General features: G+C 36.5%; 1 long non-coding RNA gene across 1 annotated transcript; it reads left to right on the top strand.

Moving 5' to 3' along the window:
• Nucleotides 1–490: 490 nt before the first annotated feature.
• LOC113896624 lies at nucleotides 491–3870 on the top strand. Its single transcript, XR_003512062.1, has 2 exons — nucleotides 491–765; nucleotides 3546–3870. It is a non-coding gene; the product is annotated as an uncharacterized LOC113896624 (long non-coding RNA).
• The last annotated feature ends 4875 nt before the right edge of the window (nucleotides 3871–8745 follow it).

Below are 8745 nucleotides of genomic sequence, written 5' to 3'. Positions count from 1 at the left end.
TGTGCGACACCATAGACGGCAGCCCAACCCGTTCCTGCATCCATGGGATTCTCCAGGCAACAGTACTGGAGTGGGCACGTTTTCTGAGGAGGAGTTACATGTAATTCTTACCTTTGTTCCTCTGTAGGTAAGGTGCTTTTCCCCCTCTGGCTTCTGTCAAGATTTTTTTCTTTATTGTTAATTTTCTATAGTTTTGCATAGGTTTTAAAAAATTGTCAGAAAAGATATTTATATATGCTGCTGCTGCTAAGTCACTTCAGTTGTGTCCGACTCTGTGCGACCCCATAGACGGCAGTCCGCCAGGTTCCCTGTCCCTGGGATTCTCCAGGCAAGAACACTGGAGTGAGTGGGTTGCCATTTCCTTCTCCAATGCATGAAAGTGAAAAGTGAAAGTGAAGTCGCTCAGTCGTGTCCGACTCCTAGCGACCCCATGGACTGCAGCCTACCAGGCTCCTCCGTCCATAGGATTTTCCAGGCAAGAGTACTGAAGTGGGGTGCCATTGCCTTCTCCGATATTTATATATACCTGTATATATATCACTTAAATCAATTCTAAAATTCTCATCTCAAATTCAGCAGCAGGACAGATAACTTCTTTGGGATATTATTATTTTTGCTTCTTCTTCTTCTTCACTTCTTTTCCTCCTCCTATTTTTTCCTGTCATCTGCCTCCTTTTTGTTTTTTTTCAGAGTCTGTGAGGCCAGAGCAAAACTTCACTGCTCTGTGTGGTGGACTGTCCTGGGTTTTAGTAATTTGTTAAACCTGTAAGTACAAAAGTATTTTCAAATGAATAAATGGCACTATTTACATGAATTTATTTAGAAAGAGTGTGGTTGAGGAGGAAAAGTCAGATGCATAGTTTCTATAGGAAAAACAGTTTTCCACATGCTTAAGTTGTTTTGATTAAAAAACACAACTCTGGAGGGCAGAGTTTTATTATGTAAAACTGTGTCTTCTTAGATGATTTGTTCATTGCTTGATTAAAGCCATATCTAGGAATTGTCATTTGAAAAGATTCTTTTCTGAAATTTGTATGATTGAAAACTCAGAAACATTGATTGTATTAATGTTGCTATTATGTGGAACACTAGCCAAAAGTGACCATTCAAAATGCATTGTCAGGATGAGGACTATTTTATAAACAGACAGCTTTTCAACTAACAAATACAACTCTGAACCTCGGTCTAGTAAAGCTGAATATCATGAGAGTTCATCTCTTCAAAGAAATGTAAAGTTTTGGGCAGGTGTTTAGAATCACAGAGTCTATGAGTGCTTGGTGCTTAATTCTTAGAGCAAATTGCCTTTTCCTTTGTAAACTCATTTTGTCTCTACAGCATCCTAAATTTCATGGTTAGTCTCCTATGGCTTTGGGGCAGGAGCATCACAGAGAATCTCCTAGTACTGAGTTTGCTTTTTAAAACTGGTGTTACTTAATTTCATAATAATAATTGATGGTCAATGCTATTTAAAATAATTAAAGAGGCTTTTCTACCCTCTTGAAAACCTGTTCCACTGTTTGGAATCATTACTGCTGTGAAATGTTCCTTTGTCCACCAAAACAACAACAACAACAAAATCCCTTCTTTTTCCTTAAATATTATCCTGGTATTTCCTTTCATCTTTTTTTTTTTTTCCCTATGAAGATGGGAAATTGGCTACTGACTTACACATCGTGAGAACTGGCATAATTATAGACAATTGAATTGCATATTAACTCCTCTCTTCTAGACTTATATAAATCTAATTTTATAAGACTAATTGTCTTAGTTGGTTTACAGATTGGCATATTTTCCTCCTCTATGTTGGTTATTTTAGTCCTCATTGAGGCTCAACTTTCAAAATGCTTTGATATATTCTGCTGTTTCATTTTACACAAGAGTGGAAAGTCAGTGAAGAAGTTCCTTAAAGTTCTCTGTTTCACGTTTATGGAAATGAAATCCTCATCCTCAAAGTGACAGAGGTGGTGAAACTCAAACTAGATTTTCTAAACTACCTGAGTGTTATTTCCTCATTCCTTTAGATTTCCTTCTATTGTACGTGTTTTGAGACAGAAAGTGTTCTTTTATGTTCAGTATGTCTTGTCAAAACTGTAGCCAATTTCAGCATACATTTGTTTGGTACTGAATAAGCAGTAGATATGTATTTCCAGGTGGTGCAGTGGTAAAGAATCTGCCTGCCAATGCAGGAGATGCAAGAGATGCAGGTTTGATCTCCGGGTTGGGACGATCCCCTGGAAGAAGAAATGTCAGCTCACTCCAGTATTCTTGCCTAGGAAATAGCGTGGACAGAGAAGCCTGGTGGGCTACAGTCTATGGGGTCGCAAAGAGTCGGACACGACTGAGCGCACGCACTAGATACTGACCAGATGCTGAGTTCTGAGCATAAATAAACCCTTGAGATGCTTATTAGGGAACATCTTAAGATCTGTAGCACAGTCTCAGTTCTTGAAGGAGTGAATAAAGTAATGCTTTGTCACAGGATTTATTCAGTTCTCCAAGTGGCAGACACAGGAAATTTTGTAAAGGTCAACTATCTAGATGTTTCCTATTTATTTTTTTGAGCACATTCTTATTCTCATTTCTTATTCTTCCAAGTTTTTTTTCCCTGCTTTTTTTTCCCTTAAAGTTTCCATTTCTATACTCTGTTACATTTCCCACAATCTTTGTGATTAATTTAGAGTCTTTCAAATTGAATTCTTGGTGACAAATTATTCTGAAATCAACTTTAAATTGACACATTCCGAGCTCACTTTTTTAAGGGAAGGATGTTGCTACCCTTTGACTCTCATTGCCATTGTTACCTCCTGTCAGCTTTACTCATTCTACCTTCTCCAACATGCTTTGTATGTTACAATCAATCCAGTGCTGTTCCTTGTTCACGGCTCATCTTCCTTACACCTACATTCATCCTTCACTGTTGAAATAGTTCTTATTCTTCAAGGACTTGTTCAAATAATACCCCCTTCATTTGACTTTGCTCCACAATAGTTTATTTGAAATCACATTATATTTTGGCTCAGAAAAATAAGTAGGACCACTCCTCCTCTTTTTAACATCTTCAACTAAGAGTCCCAGAGAAAAATGCTTTCCTTCCTGATAGCAGTGTATCACAGTTTGGTTGATGTTTGGGAGCTGATATATTAAGATTAACCCAGAAAACTGTCTCTACTTTAGAGTAATACTTGTGAAAATGAGTAGGCATTAGGCTTTCTTTGGTATTGAACAGCACATGCTCTTAAAACTATGTTCTTCAAGAACCTATTTTAGTTAAGAAGAAAAAAATCTGTTTAAATCTGGATCTACTAATAATCACTGTATTAAAAACATAGCTAGACAATCTTGCATTTTATTTCTCTGGGGCTCAGGCTTTACTTGTGGTTAGTCATGTGCAAAGCAGAATGAAAACTTCCACTGTCAATTTACATTGATTCCCATCTGCCGTGAATGGTAACCCATGATCTCTTTTCCATTGGGTATTTTTTGTTGTGTTCTTGTTTCTATTTTACAAAGAATCTGCAATCACTTATTCTGTGTGCCTCCCTCAGCTCTTGAAGAGAGACAACACTTGAAAACATAATGGCCAGATGATCTCAGGATGCAAGAATCCTTCAGATGTTTGCTGAGAACTATTGAAAGATGCTTCAGTCTGACAAAAGCAGGAAATGTTAATTTTCAGTTCTTTTATAAATAGAGGGATGATCTGTAAAGGGAAACTGTTGTCACAGCAAATATACACTTGAGTGATTCAAACCTAATTAGTGGTTTTATGATTCACTTTGAATATATTTACTGTAATAACTGATAAACTGCTTTTAAAATTCAGCTGTTGAATAGATTCTATTTTTTAAAAAAATAAAACAGCTCTGAAAATTCATTTTCCTTTTTTTATTATCAAATATACACCTTTGTCCTCCATATATGTGCTATATCTAACCAATAATTAGCTGCTTCCCTCTCCTTTCTCTTCCCATTTTACCTCTCTTTGCAAAATTCCCAAAATATTTACTAGAAGAAAATATATTAGTGTTATCTGCTTATTTTTAGCAGCAGAAGTATGTGTTAAAAATGTATAGAAGTAGAGGATTATGAAAAATAAAGTCATATTCCTTAAAAGACTCTATTGAACAAGACATTTGAAACAATTGATGTATGCTACCTTTTTGCTATGTGTTCTCATTTTGTTAAATACTTGACTAGGTACAACCAAGAAAAGATAAATTCAAGCAGAGTGGTGATTTAGTGACTCTAACTAGAAGTAGTCTGCAATAAAATTAAAAGAAATCTTTCTATAAAGCAGACATAATTTATATTTTGCATATGCCACAAATTTATTTTGAAGGAATCATTTTGAAAACCAAATACTCTAAAATTCAAATAATGTATGCTTTAAACCAGCTGTAATAGGAAGGAAATCCTTCCACTCTAATTCATATACTTTCAAAACATTTGATTATAAAAATAGCAAGTCTGTGGTAGATATTTTAAAAATGTAGAAGCATATAAGGGAAAAGAAGAAAAAGAAACATAATTCCATTACTTACAATGTTTAGAAGTATTTTATTTCTCAACTGTTTCACTGTCTCTGCATGTGGGATTAAAAAGAAATAAGGAGTCATATTATCTTCACACTTTAGTAACTTCTTTGAGAAAAGTTCTTTTCCAAATGCCTACTTGGATTTTCATATGCCTCACTGGGTTCTTTGAAAACCTGATTCCTCATTCCAGAGATAGACATGGATCCACAGGGAATGCAACTGTATCATAGATATGTCAACATGCATTTTCCTAGAATTGCAAGATGCCTCTTGAAAATAGTAGCTTTGGCCAATTGATTTATGAAGGTTTGAATAGTATTAAAAGTAAACACAAAATTTAATGCATATTTTAGGAGAGGTAGTTGAGGGAAGGAAAGTTTCTAGATGTTTCTGCCTTTATTAGATAGGGAGGGCAGAGTCCTTGAGAGATGGCTTAATGCCACAGTTATCGAGGTAGTGAGGAGGACCAAATTAGATGATTGGAAGGATTTCACTTCATCTCTGTGGAGAAGAACAGAACTGTTACTTTAGCAGGTGATCATGCTTAGGAACTACGAGAGTTTGTTGACTCTCTCAGCTGGGTTTAAGTATAGTGTGAATGGGGCTTCTCAGGTGGTTCACTGGTAAAGAATCTGCCTGCAATGCAGGAGACGGAGATTTAATCCCTAGACCAGTAAGGTCCGCTGGAGGAGGGCATGGCAGCCCACTCCAGTATCTTGCCTGGAGAATCCCACGGACAGAGGAGTCTGGCAGGCTACAGTCAATGGGGTCGCAAAGAGTTGGACATGATTGAAGCTACTTAGCATGCACACACAGTGTGAACAGGGTAAGCTCTTGATTTTTGGTATCCATTTGGGTCAGTTAGCTTTATACAGAAAAACAAATGAGACAAAACGAGACCCCTATGCTTCGGCTGCAAATAAGTCTACCCTGATGAGGTCAGTCACATCACTTAATTTTCTTTTGTAAGTGTAGTTAAAGAAATGAAAAAAGGATCACACTGACAACAAAAAAAATTGCTTTACATAGTGGGTGGATAATGTGCTGTGAGGTCAGATTCTTAACTACTGTGGTTGGAATCATTTTCTCAAAAAAACTTTTTTGTAGGGCTGAATGATTTTATTACCACTAATAACCTTTGTGGCTCTGAATGCTACAATAATCTGGATAATCAAAATTTATGCTTTAGGATGAAAAGTGCTTATCTGCAGATGAGTGGAAGGAAATTCCTTTCTCCAACCCTCTCTGCCAACTGAACTGTGAGTGAATAATCGCATGGAGGTTTTGACTAACATTCTGTGGAGGAAGTGGGGAGTCCCTTTCAAAGGGACATTTCTCATTTTGGTGGCTGGAGACTGAATGAGGCAAGTGACTGAATAATCCCAAACTCTTCACTCAGGAAAATAGACTTCATGGAGATACCACAAAGAAAGGGAAGGTTGATCTCAAAATGTTTGCTTCCCTCATGAGGAGTCCGTTCTTCAAGCTGTTGAATTTAATTTTTTAATAAATTTATTTTAAACTAAAGAAATTGTTTATGATGAACATTGTATTTGTTCCACTGTACAGGGGTCCTACCATTTTTAGGAGTCCCCCTTCCCCATGTTCAGCAGTATGGCTGGTTTGGGGTATTTTAAATGGGGAGTTGGGAAGAATAGAATTAAAAATTTGCTGGGTTTAATCAGATTTATGAAAGGACTTTTTATTATCATGCAGATATGTTGCTGCTGCTGCAGATATGAATAGATTCTATTTGTGGATTTCTGATAAATGGTTAAAGGAAAATTATTCAGAACAGAGATAACTGATGAAAGTATGTGAATTTCCTCCATAACTTTTGGTGGAAGAAACACAGGTTATTTATTTTGTTTTTCTAAATCTCTTAATCACCCTACACAAGAAGTGGCGAGAAACCTAAACTCATTCAATTACTACTCATCCTTCCCAAAATGGACTTGTCTTTCTATGGTCTTACACAGCTTAAGAAAAATAACCTCTAAAAAATTTGTACATATAGTATTCTATTAATATATTTATTATAAAACATATATAAAAACAAAAAGAGGTAAATAATTATTCTAAAAGTATTTTAATTTTAACATTAGTAGAATACATCTTAGTCATTATTATTGTTTATTAGTGAATAAAACTTGAGTGTGCATTATAGTTTTGAAAATCTTCATTGTATCAGTGGTTCAAATGCTTGATCATGAGTCTATATATTTTCACACTTGGTTTTAATGAAAACTAAGCAGAAAAGGAACCTAATAAAGATAAGTAGATTCAGAGGGATGAAGTGCAAACTTGACTCCATTGGTGGAATTATAACCTTTTTTTCATATCCAATAATAGAAAGGTTTTGTTGAAATTAATCTGGAACATTTCCATTTTCCATGATGTCAGTGAATTAATGGTCTTAACGTTAACACAAAGATGTTCTTTATTACATCTTTACTAAAGGGTTCAAATCTCATGAAACTCTGTAGATGATTTTAAAACAGCCTAGAAAATTATCTTTCTGAGTTTTTAAAGTATAAAGTATGAAGTGGTTTTTTAAATAGATAATATGCTTGTTTAATTTTGGCAGCAAAGTCACATGTTTCCATTTCCAAACATCTGTTTTCAAAATGGTCTCTTTATTGCTCGAAATTCTTTCAGAATGTAGTAATTTTTTTCACCACTTTTAAGATGTCGCCTTTACCTTGAAGAAGCAAGAAAGAATTTTGTGTGTGTGTGTGTGTGTGTGTCTTCTAGCTTAGTACTGTCATTCACTTATCACAGGGAAGGTAAACAAATCTGAAACACATGTCTTTTTGTAGGAAAAAGTAATCATTTAATAAGGACCATCTTTCAATTTGATGGTTCTATTCAATACTTTGCATTTAGATAACTTTAAGTGAAAGATGGTCACACCCCTTCTCACTCCACTACACTGAAAGCTTCTTTACTGGAGAGCATATAATCCCATAAACTGAGGTATGGAAATTGCAGTACCTAGCAATACACAGGAAGCTGGTGAGAGCCTGCGCAAGTGCAAGTGTCATGTGGCCTCTGGGTCTTAGACATGCCACTTTGTGCTCACGTTAGCTAATACTCTTCCCCAGGTAAGAGGGGCTGACAGATCGACTGTGTTTAAGTACTTACTTTTCAAAAAATAATAAAGTTGCACCTATAAATACAAATTTAACCCTTAGTTATAGCTATAAATTTGTATCTCAGAAATGACTGGTATACACTCTTTAGAGGCATATCCTCTGACCTTTGACCCACACTGACATCAAGGAGCACTGTTCAGCCCTTGAGGCTGTCCTGCTTCTGTGCCTGTCTAGAAGCTGGGAAGATTTCCTGAGGCTGGATCTTGGCCACCCAGTGTCCAGCCTCCATACAGGCAGCTACTCATGTTTGAGGTCCAGCTATCTCAGTGCTGTTCTACAAGGAAAAGGGGTAATTGTTTACTGGACCCATGAAACATTCCACCAGGGAGTTGTTTGTGTTTGCCACCAACTTGAAGCTCTTACTGCAATTTCAGGCAATTCACCATGCGGTTCTGGAGCCTTGACTTACTACTGATGAGGACTTTTTGATGTCTTGCATATGTTCATTAAATCTACGTTCGTTGTGGGGGAGGGATGTGAAGAGGGGGCAAGTTTGTGCAGTAGATTTAAAGATCCAAGGAAGGCTCACCTGTCTCACAACCATCTCCACCAGAAAGCCTGCTGTTTAGTTAGTCAGATTTGTGTTTGAATAGTAGATCTATTGCTTACTAGATGAGTGACCTTAACAGAAAGATTAATCTGCTTGAAACTCAGTTTCCTCTTCCATAAATAGGCGTAAAAGTCTTACCTATTAGAGCTGGTGTGAGGATTAAAGATAATTTATGTAAAGTGCTTAGCATGCTACCAAGGTGTTCAAGAGAGTAGTTTTTAACTAATTTTTCTCCTACTATTCCTCTTTTTCTGTGTGGATTGAATCTACGTATTTGGAAAGGATAAGGAGAGTATTTTTATTTTTTGATACTTGAGCATTTTTATTAGGAGGAGAGGTCAGTGAGGGGAAGGTTGAAGATGCTGCAAAAAGGGGAATGATGGATAGGTTAGATCTGGAGGAGCCATGGTGGGACCGGTGTCTTTTGAGACTGGAGAATTATTAGAGTCACTTCTTCTTCCCTTAGAATCCTCCCTACTCTTCTTCCTCATGCAGGACCCAGAGC

This window comes from Bos indicus x Bos taurus, chromosome 7 (genome assembly GCF_003369695.1).
Source record: "Bos indicus x Bos taurus breed Angus x Brahman F1 hybrid chromosome 7, Bos_hybrid_MaternalHap_v2.0, whole genome shotgun sequence".
NCBI lineage: Eukaryota > Metazoa > Chordata > Mammalia > Artiodactyla > Bovidae > Bos > Bos indicus x Bos taurus.
The sequence above is the reverse complement of the archived record's forward strand: the minus strand, read 5'-3'. Positions and strand labels throughout refer to the sequence as shown.